Raw genomic sequence first — 14,157 nt, 5'->3', positions numbered from 1 at the left:
AAATTGACTGAAGATCACGTCATTCCATAACTTCTTACTGGTGATTGACAGAAAGGAACATTTTTCAAATAACTTCGGTTTCAAAGAAACTAAATTGTTTTAATGGAAGGAGACTTGGAAACAAAATCGAAACAAATAAAATGTTCTTGTCCCCGCTGTGAGATGCACAAGTGAACCCTCCATTGGTGCTAAACGTTGGATTGTGTTGGAAAATCTCTTCCATTGAATCATTCAGTCTTCTGGCAGGAAGAGCTCCTTTTCCATATGTAGGAGCTCTGCTGGTGCTCTGAGCAACCTGGTCTAGTGGAAGGTGGCCTGTCCATGACAGGAGGGTGGAATGGGGTGGAGTTTAAAGTCCCTTCCAACCCAAACTCTATGATAAAGGATGATAATCCAATAGCTAATTAGTCCTATATCTGTGTATTCCTACAAGCCTGACTAAAAAGAGGAGCACCACAGACTAATTCTTTACATTATTTGCAGTTCTCATCCTTTGCAGAAACCCACTGGGCCCTAAAATGTCCCTGTCCCAGCCTGGCCCCCTGTGCCACGTGGTGTGTCTGCACCTCATCTGGGTCTTCCTTTTTCCGAAAGATTTCAGTTGGAAAATAGTTGTTTGAAGATATTGTATGTTCCTGCATGTGCAGCACGCAGAGCTGGTATTGATTTGACAGTTAAGCTTTGCAGGGAAAAAAGGCAGCATTTTGGGAATTGACGGGATTCGAATGACAGGTTTCGATATTTTTAGTTTTGAAATAACATTTTAATTCAAAACACAGAAAAGGCAGAGGGAGGGGAAAACAGGATCCCAAACTGAAGAGAAATGTAGCAGTTGATGAGATTATTTTTCTTCCTTTTGGAAAGACATTGAGTAATTTAACAAAGGAAAATAATAATTAAAAAAAAGACTCTGTGGCCAGTCTTACACAAAGTGCCTACCAAGAGTGAAAGAGCTGCAGCTGGGAAGGAAAGGCTTATTTCTGCAGTGTAAAACATTCCCTCCCTTCCCTTTTCATCCAGCCTGAACCCAATCATGGTGAGTGTTTATTTTGAAAAATCATCAAGGCAGAGTCAGAGCCGTGGTGACCTGATGGCTGTGACTGAGCCCTGGAACAGCCACCTTCAGTCTGGACCTGACAGAGCTGCTGTGCTGCTGCTGGGATTGCAACCAGTGCAAAAACCTTCAGCTTTGAAGGCTCAGCACGTAGTGAGGTGTTGTGGGTCTTGCATGGAAACAGAGATATAGTGATGAGTGTGTGCACTGAGGGTTTGTCTCTCTAAAACCAGCACCAAGCTGCTGGACCTGTGCCCTGTTTAAGTTATGCAGGATTTGAAGGGTTTGGGTCTAAGAACCAGCCCTGGTAGGTCTCTGCAGGGCCCAGTCTAAGCTTGCAGGTTGGCTGGTTCTGTAAGCAAAGTAATAATGAATATAATTACATGTAGTTTCCAGCTCGTTCACAGTCAGAAGCCAAGTGGAATAATTAAAGAATCCTAATTTCCTTGGCATGACACTGTCCTGTTCAGGACTGGGCAAATAGCACAGAGCTTTCCATTCATATTCCAGTCAGCATCTTAACAGAATTCCTGTCCTGCTCTCTGCTCTCACCTTTGATGGACAGACCCCTCCTGGTAATACTGATGATCTTGGTGCCACGAGGCTTCCTCAGAGTGGGGCTGCTTTGTGCTCAGCAGGGCAAAGGGAGCACATGGCAGCACCTCTCCTGTGTCACACAGGACACCCTGGAGAGATGCCACCCTCAGTCACCAGAGGGATCTCCTGTTGGTGTGACCCTTCAGCCCAGGCTCAGTCTGCAACCTGCCCACAAGAAAGTGCCAACCCCCCAGTGCACTGCTGATTTTGGGATGGGGGTGTTGGCTCAGGAATAGAGGGGTAGTGATGGCATCCAGGGGCAAATCCAGGGCAATTCCTGGGCTCGGGGAGGAGAGGGGCTCATCTGGATCCTGTGTGGCAGCAGCACTAGGGTTTGAATCTGTGTGCTCTTTGTTGTACAGCACGAGGAGTGTCTCCTCCTGCCTGGGGAGAGGAGAAGCCCCTGCAGCAGCAGCAGGGCAGTCAGGGCACCTCCAGCCAGAGCCTGCAGGGCAGAACTGCAGTTTGCTGAACACGCAGTGCTTGGGCATGTTTGATGTGTAGCTGGGGGATAGTGAAATGCTGGGAGGCAGATTTGCAGTTTATAACCTTTTTCACTGCCCTGCCCGTGTGTGTGATGAAGTTAAAATCCTCTTGGTCTTGAGAAAATTACTGCAGGATTTTTGGTGACCGCTTGCCACCAGAAGAGCATCGTGTATCTAAATGGGGCTTTTTTTTTTTTTTAATGTCTCTGAATCTCTGAAGATGCTTAAAATCCCTGACTCTTACCTTTGAAAGTCTACTGTAAAGCCCCAAAACACGAAACAGATACACACATAAAGAGCTTGGCACTCAGGGGGACTCACCTCCAGCTCAAAAGCCTTACTCACGTTTGCAGCATTCATCCCAAAAAACTCGCTGTGTTGAGACTTAAAACTCAGGGAAGGGGAAGGCTGTGCTGGGGTTGCCTCTGCTGGGAGGTGGAGGGCACAGGGGGCTGCAGCAGGGCACGGGGTGATGTGAACTGAGATTCCCAGGGCAGGTCCCATCCCGATGCCTTTGGCTTGATGAAAGGAACTCGACTGACTTAGAATGGTGAGAGAGGAGTGGATACCCACAAAGAATAAAAAAATACCTATCTCATCTGTTTTGACCTCATTTTGAGTTATAGTTTCACTGCTGCCACTACTTTTTAAAAATTATTATTATTTCTAAATTCAAAAAAATATAAAAAAGAGGAAAAATAAAGTCTGAAGTCCATTAAAAGCTCCTTAATCTGTGGACATTTAAAATATCTCCCAACCTTGACGTTGTTGGAATTCTCAGTGGTGAAGCTGAATTCTAATTTTGCTCCAGTAGCTTTGCTAGCCAGCAAGATCTTCCTGGCTCATATCATATGGAACCTTAGGAAAAAATAACTCAGATTTCACTTTAAACAATTTATCCTTTTTCAGATACCTAATTGCACAGCCTCTTTTAGATAACCACGTGATGTGTATGTGTGTGAGTGTTACATCTCTGATCACAAACGGCACATCTGATCCCTATGGAATGATCCATTGGGGAAGGAGGGTAATTAGTCTCTAACAAATACAAATTTGGAACCGTCTGTGTAGATTTAAGCTTAGGGAGCAGAGCTGGGGAGGAGGTTTCAGCAACAGGAAGAGAGTGAGAAAGCAGAACTCAAGATACCAGGCTAATATTGCAATTAAATTAGTCAGCTTGAGGAAATTAAATCAAGGGAAATTGGAATGTGTCATATTTTTCAATCTGGATTTCTGGCTGTTATGAGATTTTGAAGAGAGACAGTGAAGAAAATAGAAGCTAATAACTTTTTTTTTTTTCCTGGTGACTCAGATGAGAGGTAGATGAAGCCCTTTCTGATTTTGTGATAATTAATGTGACTCCCATGCTAAAGTGAAATGCAGTGATTAGTTATAAGTCATCTGAACTCTCACAGTAGATTTTTGGACAATTTCTCATTGTTTCAACCTTTTTTTTTTCCTTGAACTGTTACTCTTGCAGGGCTCCATTCTGTCTAGAGGGTCAATCTTTGCTGAAGAAACCTGATTGCAAACTTTTCTGGGCAGTCAGTGGTTTTATGCTGGTTTTTCCTCTCAGAGGCAGGTGAGGACTGGCACTGGCTATGGAGCAGGTCTGGGAGCTGCAGAAGTAGAGCCACCTGCACCTTCTGCTGTGTGTTATGAGAATGTAACTCTCTGGCAGGGCAGCAGGATCCCAAATCCCTGGATTTTGTGTTTCTGGGGACAGGTCAGAGAGCAGGTTGTTGTGTTTGAAAGGGGAGAGCCTGCCCTGTGCTCCCTGTCACCTCTGCCCACACCAACTCCAGGACCCCTTGAATGCCTCCAGCAGCCAATTCAGATCATTAATACAGTGGAAAAACCTAGTTTGGGGCAGGACAGGTGAGTTAGGTCAGCTGGTGGAGGGGGTAGGACTGCACAGGCACTCTGAGACAGAGGATGGAGCAGAGCTGAGGTGCAAATCCTTCCTGGAAGCTGTGAATGGTTTGACTGGGAACACTGGGACTGCAGCATGGACTGCAGCTTTTGTTTCTGGTTTTGAAGAGTTCAAGGCCAGGTTGGATGGGGCTCTGAGCAACCTGGGCTAATGGAAGGTGTCCCTGCTCATGGAAGGGGGGTTGGAATGATATGAGCTTTAAGGTCCCTCCCAACCCAAACCATTCTAGGATTCTGTGATTTACTGGAGAACAGCTTCAGAAATCTCCTACCTTCCTACATGTTCAAAAGATGGTTTTATTTCTCAGACATAAAGGAAAGAAAGAACTTCTCTGACTTTTAGGGCTTTTGGATCACCTTCCTTTGCTTGTATTTCACCATTATTAATTTGGTTGTCCTCTGAGGTCTGCACTGGGAAAAGTAGCTAAACTCGTGATTAATTTAAAGTGCACAGTTGTGTATCAATAATTATGAATAAGTACCTAAATGCATTCATGAACAATGACACCTCTGAGTGCAGATTTAGCTATTCCTTTAAAAAAAAAAAAACATGTAAGATGCTATGAGTGCATTTATAGCAGTGCCCACTAAAAGATGAATAGGGCACATGGTCTGAGTTGATGGAAAACAGACCCAAGAACCTTTCTTAGAGACTTCTACTCTCAATTTCCAATTGAACTGAAGCTTATGACAGCTTGTAATTAGTTTGGGTACAGTTTTGGTGTCCTGTCACAAGCCAGGAGGATCACAACTCCCCTAAGCTGGGCTCTGGAGTGCCAGGGAGTGGAGCACCCCATGAGCAGTGTCATTCCTCTCCCTGGGGCTGTGCTGGCCCCGTGTCCCCAGCAGATTGAAATTCAGCTGCAAGAGCAAGTGAGGCCAAAGGCCTCTGCACACAGGCAGATGAGTTACTGCTTCATTTTTCACGATTACTCAGGTAGACAGCACTGTGCTGAGGGTTAATATAGAAAATGGGATGTGTCCTCCTCCAGGGAGATTGAGGGAAGGTGAGTTTGTAGGGATAGAAGCAAACTCTGGAAAGCAGCAGGCAGGGAAAGCAGCAGACCTTCCTTTGGAACTTTTCTGTTGGAAAATATAGGCAGGAAGAAACTGGAATTATTATTTTTCAAACCTGCCAACCCAATCTCTTAGACTTTTTCATAGAAAAAGGCTGGTGTTCCAAAAATCTATGCAAAATCTTTCCAAAACAAGCCATTATTTGTGCTTGCAGAAGAAGAAAATAAATGTTTGTGAGGTCTCTATGGAGAAAAGGAAGGGGCTAAGTTTGTATCCATGCTGGCCTAACAATTCTATGTTAATATATGCCATAAAGTTCCTTCTTTTTTTTTTTTTCCCTTCTCTTTGCACTTTATTGCACATCAAGCATTTATTTTCAGGTTCCTGACAGGCTCTGAGAGGTACCTCTGGTTATTTTAAACAAATAAATCGTGTCTTGTCTGCAGGATCACCCCAGGGTGAGGAGCAGGCAGGGCACTATTTCCAAGTGGTGTGAGTCTCCAGGTGGAGCATGGCAGGGGGATGATGGATTCCTGCACAGTCCCCACACCACCAGCCAGGGCAAATGACCTGTCAAACCTGCTGGGAATGCAAACCACAGGGATGTGCAGAGGGAAGGCTGGGATGGTGGAGCTGGGAAGGACAAATTTGGGTTTGGACGTTTTCTTTGGGTTCTAGGTAACATGTGGGAAGTTTCTGCTGTAATTTCTGAACTTGTGCAAGTTAATCTTGTTAATCTGGTCTTGTTTCTGCTGTTTTTTTAGTCTCTGATAACCAAATGTGGAGTTCAGTTTAAATTTGGGAGCCCAGCAGGAATGATGCAGCACATGCCCCATCTCCCCACTTACAATCTAATTTCTTTGTGCGTGTTTGCAAGTAAAAATAGAAAAGTAAATAGATGTTGAAGCGAATCCTAGATATGATCTCTAATTAGATTAGGACCCAGAGTTATGGAATAATAAATTATCTAACTACCATGGTACAACTTCTCAGTGCTTTTAAGACTGATTTTTGCCTAAGGCCCTGGGAAAGTGACTTCAACAAAACTTAAACAGATTAAGCCTGATTATTAAGTGAAGATAGTTTTTTTTGATGCCCCTTCCAGACACAAGAGCAACTCTTAATGGCCCTTAAAAAAAAAAAAGATGAGAGCCTGTGTAGTTTTGGCAGCTGAGTGGAGCGTGGTTCGTTTACCAGTGCCCAAAGCTGAAGTTAATAAGTCAAATGCTGACCTGGAGATGTGACAGCGAGATGATTTTTTACTTTCAGTCCTTCTAAATTAAAACACATGCCCTGGTGTTTCGAGTCCGAGGACTCCATTAATTTCTGTCGTTGTGTTACGTTTGCAGCTCAGAAATGATTCTCAGCATCATCCATCTCCAGCCTGCTGATTTTATCAAGCTGAGCCAGGCAGGGGCCATCACTAACAAAGAAACTTTATTTCCTCTCACCCATTTGCTGTGATAATCAGCAGCACTTTTTTCTCCCACTGGCTGATCACTGGTTGATCTCCCAGTGCTGCAGCCCTTTCCCCAGGCACAGGAAACAGCAGTGCCAGGGAAGGGCTCCTGGTTTGAAACTGGACAGTTCAAACCCCCCAAAAATCACTCTGGGCATCACTTGCCCAGCTGGGGAATGCTGGCTGTGCTTCTGGTCACCCAGGCTGTGCTTGGAGGGGTTGGATGCTGCACATGAGAAAGGTTAAGTGCCTACCTGGATTTTTGGCTGAGTCTTGATCTAACTTCTAACAAACCCTTAGCTGCTGATTTTTTAATTTATGTTCTTTCTTGGCTTTGGGCAATAAAAGTATGTGCCTGGCTCAAGGGACTGTTAATAAGGACTAATTAGACAGTGCTTGTATGTAGTTTTGAGAGCTGGGGGCTGTTATTTCTCACCTGCAGTGTAGTTAACAATCCATATACTTTTTATTCTCTGCTTCACAGCACACCGTGAGAAGTATATGGGAAAGAGTTGCTATCTGCCACACAGGAGCATTTGGAACCACTCTTATTAAATTAATCCAGATGGCTTGACAGTGCCACTGTGTAGGGCACTGGCCTCTTACCTCTGGACATGCAAGAACACTCTGTCTCATAAAAGCACGCATTGCTCACCATCCATCTTCACCATGGAGCTCTTGCCTTTGCACTGTCCAGGGAAATCCTGCCTTGGAAGAGTCAAGGGATTCACTATGTGCCAAGGTTGTGGAGAACCAGTTCCACAGAGGAATTTTTGCAAAGCTGCAGCTGATGTGTCTGGAAGGCAGTGCCTTGCAGGGCCCTGCCCCGGGCACTGGGCTGGGTGCGGTGCCTGACAGCTCCACACAGCTCATCAACCACACGTTTGCCATCAGCCATTAAAAGAGGGGAGCCTTGGAATAGCTTGGAATAGCTTCTTCATGGAAAATCAGGCTTCAGACAGGGCTTTAAATATGCAGCAGATTGCTGGGTGCTGCAAATGGACATAAAGGCTGAGAGGCTGTTTCTGTTCTGCTGCCGATGCCCCCCTCCAGAATCGGGCTGGAGTGGCACACAGACTGTAGCACCCGTGCAGCAGAGGGTACAGAGGGGATGGGATTTTCCTGGGGAACAGGAGGATGTTTTCCAACCTGTAACATTTAAAGCAGAGCTTAGGAGAGAGTGTAACCTGTGGAAAATGCACCTCTTGGTATCCATTATTTCATATTGGCAAAAGTGTGTTTTACCCTCATGTGCCTGCCTTAGCTTTGAAACTGTTTGGCCTTCTCTAGTGTCTCAGCAATTCTGTGCCACCTGGGGATTTGGGTCCCCTGGTGTTACACTCAGGGAGACCCTTGGTGTCTCAGCAGTGTGTTGTCCCCTGTGTTATGGTCACCACTGCTGGTCCCACCCACACACTGTACTCTGTCCCTTCCCAAGGGGTGCCAGGGCTGTGCCCTCACCCCATGTCCTCTTGTCCCCCCTAATGTTTTCTTTTAAAGGATTTGATGAGGGTTTTGGAAAAGACCAAGTGTTTTACTTGGCCTGCTTTTGGTCATTATTTTATTGATGTTTTGCAGAAAACTAATTAGAGACTTATCTGCTCCTGACGGGAACTTTGCTGTTCTCTCCTGTCACATCATGTTCACTGTGGTGCTTCATCCCTCACTAGGTCCCAATCTAAACCAGAGGGAATGTCCTTAAGTGCTTTATGTTCTGTATAAACAGCAATTGTCCTCTCAGCCTGGTCAGTCTCCATGTCACGAGCATTTAATTTGGATTAAGGTTTGGTGTTGAGGGCAGAGGGGAGAGGTGCTGGTGGAGAGGAGCCGTGGGGCTGCCCCAGGGGAAGGAGGGTGCTGGGTGGGCCATCAGGCCCTTCATCCTTAGGAAATTGGGTTCACCCCTGGGCTCTGCACACGATGGCCATCTATGAAATGGGGGGGATTTGGGTTTTTTCCTGGTGGAGAAAAAAGGCAAGACTATTCCCTGGCCCCACAGTGTGACCTGACCTGCTCCTGCCTCTTAGGAGCCCCTGTGGAAGGGTGACATGCTGTTGTGCTGGGTTTGGCTGGGGTAAAGTTCATTTTCTTCACAGTAGCTGGTATGAGCCGTGTTTTGGGTTTGTGCTGGAAACAATTGATAATATAGGGATTTTTTAGCTAATGCTGAGCAGAATTTATACAAAACCAAGGCCTTTTCTGCTCCTCACCCTAAGCCACCATTGAGAAGCCTGGGGATGCACAAGAAATTAGAGCAGGGACTCTGCTGGGATATTTGACCCCAGCTGGCCCAAGGGATATCCCAGATGAAATGACATCAGGTTCAGTTTATAGAGCCAGGGAAGAAGAAGAGGGAAGGGGAGAACATTTGGAGTGATGGTGTTTTTCTTCCCAAGTCACTGTCACATGTGATGGGGCCCTGCAGTCCTGGGGATGGCTGAACACCCACCTGCCCATGGGAAGTGGAGAATGAATTCCTTGTTCTTCTTTGCTCTTGTGCACAGCTTTTGCTTTCCCTATTAAACTGTCTTTATCTCAGCTTTTCCCCTTTTACCCTCCCAATCCTCTCCCCATCCCACTGGCAGAGCAGCAAGTGGAGCTGATGCTGGGGCTGAACTGGGGCTGGGGTTAAACCACAACAGCTGTTGAGTAATGACTTGCAGTGTCCCAAATGCTTGAAATAGAGAAAAATAAATGAACTTGACTGGGCAAATAATTCCCAAAGGCATTGACATGGGCTGTAATAGGCAAAGCCAACATGGAAGAGCAGGCCCCTGCTTTCTCATGGAGAAATCCAACATAGAAGAGCAGGACAGTGCTTTCTCACTTGGTCTGTGGAGCAGCCCTGCTGGTCCAGGACCCCCTGCCCCTCTGCTGCTGCTGCATGCACAGGGGAGGAAGAATTGCTCTTTCCATGAGCATTAAATGCTTTATTTTGTGACCTTCCTCTAATCAGATGCTTTATCTCGACCATATATTAAAAGCACAGCAATAAAAAAAGGATTTTAATAAACTTAACCTCTCTAAATTGTGTAATTGTCACTTTCCCAGGACATTAGGGAAGCTGTAAGAGGGAGGAAAAATATGTACAGAGCAGTTTTTGGTGCATTGATAATTTATTATCTAATAATCTCTTTTCTTCCAAGCTATTCCCAGTTTTCTCATTACTCGTGTGCAGCACAAAGCCTGGTTGCTAACAGCAGGTTGCTGTGCTACTGCAGAGCCAGATCTGCTCCATGTCAGTGGTGAACACACTGGTGGCAGGAGGAGGAGGGACTTTGCTGGGTCTGGACACAGCCAAGACCTGAGGCTGTTAAAGTTGTTAAATGAGGTGATTTCTCTCCTGATGCCTGAGGAATGTTGGTTTCAGCAGAGGGATGGTTGATGTTCCTGCCCAGACAATCTGTGGCCCGTGTTCCTCAGAGATGCAAAGCTGTGGCAGGAGGTTCAGCACCACGCCAAAGAAAGCTACCCTTGGGAAACTACAGGGTTGGTTATGGTTGGAAAGGTCCTTAAAGACCTTTCTAACTCCCTGCTGTGGGCAGGGACACCTTCCACTATCCCAGGTTGCTCCAAGTCTTGTCCAACCTGGCCTTGGATATTTCCAGGGATGGGGCAGCCACAACTTCCTTGTGCCAGGGCCTCCCCACCCTCACAGGGAAGAAATTCTTCATTATATCCAACTAAATCTACTCTCAGGAGCCCAGAGGACATAGGTTGGCCACCCCTACTCTTGTGTTGGGATTCTCCTGTGTCCATATGTGCTGAGGCCTGACCAGTGTGCACTGGGATGGGCACAGGCACAACTTCCTTCTTGTGCCTGTTCCTCACAGGATGGGTTTGGGGATCATGTGCAGCCTTGGAAGAAGGAGAGGGAGACATTCACATACAGATCAGGCAGTTTGATTTGCACCTCTGCATACAGTGCTTGTCAAAGCCCTGCAGGGTCATTGGAAAGGCAAAGCACAGCAGCAATTCCCTGGGCTGGGTCCTGGTGTGCCAGGGCTGTGTCTGATGAGAGGTGGCACTGCCTGAACCTCTTTCAGTGTCATTCAGGCTGTGTAACGCACAGTGGGGGTGTGACTGTCCTGCACAGAGGGCAAAGATGTGTGTAAGTCTGGTGTGTGTCTTTTAATTTGTTCTGTTCCTTTCCTCAGCACTCCTAGCTGGGCATAACTAGGGTGGAATAACACAACAGAGCAGCTCCAGGTGCAGCTTAGTTTCTGTTCCTATCAGGGGGCAGAACCATCCTTGGCTGTGGTGGGCACACATATCCTCAGGCATGAGCTGAATAAAGGTGATTTCCGTTATGTTGAGATTTTGATATGAATCAGACCCTCTGCATCCCCTGTGTCTCCCAGGGAACCATCCCAGATGAGACTTCTGGTTTGACTCATCTTGAGCATTGAGAGCACCAAGTACCTCCTTGGAAAGAGCACAGCCCTGCCAGCACGGGCAGTAAGCTCCTGTTTAGGTCAGACCAGAAGATCTGAGGCACTGCAGGATCTTGGAGGAGACAAAGCAGGGGTTTTCTTAACCCCTAGCTGGCATCTGGAGAAGCCTGGGATAAAAATTACCTTGGCCTTGGTTTTTGCAGGGATGTGGACCTACCAAGTTGCCTGTCAAAATGTGGTTCTGTTGAAAGGTTTGTGCTTCAGGAGTGATGAGGTAGTGCCAAGCCAGGTGTGCTCTGGGAATCAGAGGTGCAGTTGGAAGCAGAGCTTCTCCTCTTGCCAGCTCCCCACATTTAACAGTGGAGAATTGCCTCCTTTTACAGTTTACCTTTGTGTGAGAATTTATGTGCGAGCTTTACCTGCCACAGGAGAGCTTCTCCCAGAGATAAATTCATACAGAAAGTCATCTCTGGATGAGGAGGTTATCAAAGAAGAGTGATCATGAGTCAAATAACTGATGCCTGCTGCAATTTGCAATTACAGACCACGTTTAGGAGCACACGAGAGTATTCCCATTGTTGTGCTTTGGGCTGGGCAGATTGATGGATGTGATTGAAATGGTGTAGAGGGTGATTACAATAAGGAGGTAGGAAATTAAATGAAAATGCTACTGGTTAGGAACCAAATGCAAATGTGCTTCTCTTCTCTAGAGCTCTGTGTGTGTTGATTTGCATCTGCATTGCCCAGGAAGGGCACAGTGCACGGGAAACACAAAAATACATGAACTGAAGGCAGATAAATGTGATATGACTGTGACTTATTGAGCAGAACCTCAGCTTTGGCTGCTGGGCAGGCAGGTTTTACCTCCAGAGAGCAGAGCCAGATAGTCTTGCTTATCAAGGAGAAAAATAGGACAAACATAAAAAACAACCAGAGCATGGGCTGGTGGTCATGAACGAGGAGACCTGAGCTCTCATCTCACCCCTGCACGTGTTTGCTGAGTGCCTGCAGCCCCTGGGATGGGGTCAGTCAGTCAGTGGTGCTGGTGACAGTCTGGGAGTGCAAACTGCTGGGGTTTGTAAGCATTTTTTAGGTGTAGTTATGACTTTAAATTCAGGGAAAGCCCTGCAAATGCAGAATCAGGAACTCGGTGTGCAACAGCCAAGGAAAGGATTTGGACAGGGGTTTGCATTGTGGTCTGAAGGCACAACTGGGTACTTGGAGGGGGTGGTGGGAGAGAAGGAGAGTTGTTATCAGAATCAGACTTCTGTCTATCAGCAGTGAAGTTCAAATCCAGACTGAAATTCAGCTGCAAGGGGAAAGGGCTTGGACCTTACTGCTGCCCCATCTGGCCACGAGAATTGCTGCCTCTGCCCCTGCACTGCCCTGCTCTCCATTGTTGGGATTTTTAAATTATCATCAGTCTCACTATTCATGAAAGTCTGGCATGTCTTTTCCCACCAACAAAAGGGATTCTGATAAAAGAAGTCAATAAGGCTAATGTTGTTTTCAGTCACTAAATCTGACTTAAAGCTGGCCTAGGAAAAAGAGAATTCATCTCTGAATACATTAGTAAATGACTGACAGGAAAATATTGCAAATGATGTAGCTGGTGTATATTTTCAGTCACCTGTAAAGCTGGCTGAATATTTGAAAAAAGGTTTTTTGCAAGTGTATCCCAGTAATTGGCAGAAAAGAAAGAAATTAATATTATGCAACCATTTCCCCCCAAATTGCTCCATAATGTACCTACAGCAGCAAGGGCTTCCTAAAGCAGGAGTGGATTCGACATCAAAATCTCCATCTCGGGCTCCCCAGGAGCTCTGCAAGGCATGTAAGCACAAGGCACTAGGGGCAGGTGGGCTGGAAGAGCCTCCCCATAGTTCCTTCCATGATGACACGACCAGGGGGATGTCACCTGTGTGCACAGCAAGTCCCTGTGTCCCAGGAATTGGTCTGTGGTCAACAGCTCTGTGGTCAAGTCAGGGAAACTTGCCCTGACAAACACAATTCCTATGTGCTGACAGCAAGGCTGGGACAGGGAGAGAAGTCTGGAAAAATCAATGAGAATGACAGTTGGAAAAGATGATAGATAATATTGGCAGATGGAGAGCAGTAGAGCAGGAAGAGGAGGAATAATCGATGAGGGAGTTCATAATGGAGTTGGTTGGTCTCCTGAGGGTGCCCAGTGCATGTCCAGCCTCTGTGCTGCATCAGCTCCTTGCCAGATGGACCCTTGCTGAGCTTAACATAGGAAAAAAATAAAGATTTCAAAGACCAGTGGCCCAGCAGGATTCAGAACACACTTAGAGTCTTTAGGTCAGACTTCCTTTGGCTCCAGACAGGATTTGACATGCTGACTCAGTTTTCTGAATGAATCATGTCTCTGCCTCCCTTCAACCCTCCTGCTTTGTGTGCACCTCCTTGGGCTTTCAAAAGCCTCGAGATTTCTCCGAGGGGCCCAAAAGGAGCTGAGGAAAATAGGGCAAGACTTTGTGCCCTGTCCTATGGAATAGGGCACACACAAACTCCAATTCCCCACACATTTATTGTTGTTGGTTTCTCCTCTGAGCTGTGTCCCCTGGATCTGAAATGAAACTGGTGTAATTGGATGCACCACCATAGTGGCCAATGACAAACAGCATTTTTCTGAAAGCATTTTTCCCCCTGTTGCTGAGAGATTACATCTGATGTTATAAACCAGCATCGCTCCCAGTTGGTACCACCACTAATTTACCCTTCTGGAAAAGCTTCTTGTTATTGCAGCTTGTTCACTGCAGCCATCGAGGTGAAATTATTTCTTTCAAGCTAGGATAAAAATTTTTGTCTCGTGTTGTCCAATATCTGAAAACCCTTGGAGAAAAATGAGAGATAGATCCCAGACCAAGAGGGCAAGAAAACTCATTATCATTTTTAAGATAAGAGAGAAGCAAGGGAAGCAGGGTGTTGGTGGGGAACTGAGGGGTGCAGGCAGCCCAGGGTGTGCTGACCATGTTCAGAATGGGTTTATGTCAGGAAACCTTGAATTATACAGTGCAAAGTGGGATTTGTGTAGGAATTTCCCTGACCACAGTGGAGATTTCAGAGGAAAGAAATCAAAGTTCATCAAAAATATCTCAGTGAGTTGGTGAATCTGCACTGGGATATTTTAGGGGAGGGCAGGTGTGATGTAACTGCATTTGACTGTCCTTAATGTCACCTTCCTTTATCCAAAGAAAA

Source organism: Manacus candei, unplaced genomic scaffold (assembly GCF_025592945.1).
Source record: "Manacus candei isolate 608988 ecotype Guabito, Panama unplaced genomic scaffold, ASM2559294v1 h1tg000057l, whole genome shotgun sequence".
Lineage (NCBI taxonomy): Eukaryota > Metazoa > Chordata > Aves > Passeriformes > Pipridae > Manacus > Manacus candei.
Note: the sequence above shows the minus strand (reverse complement) of the source record.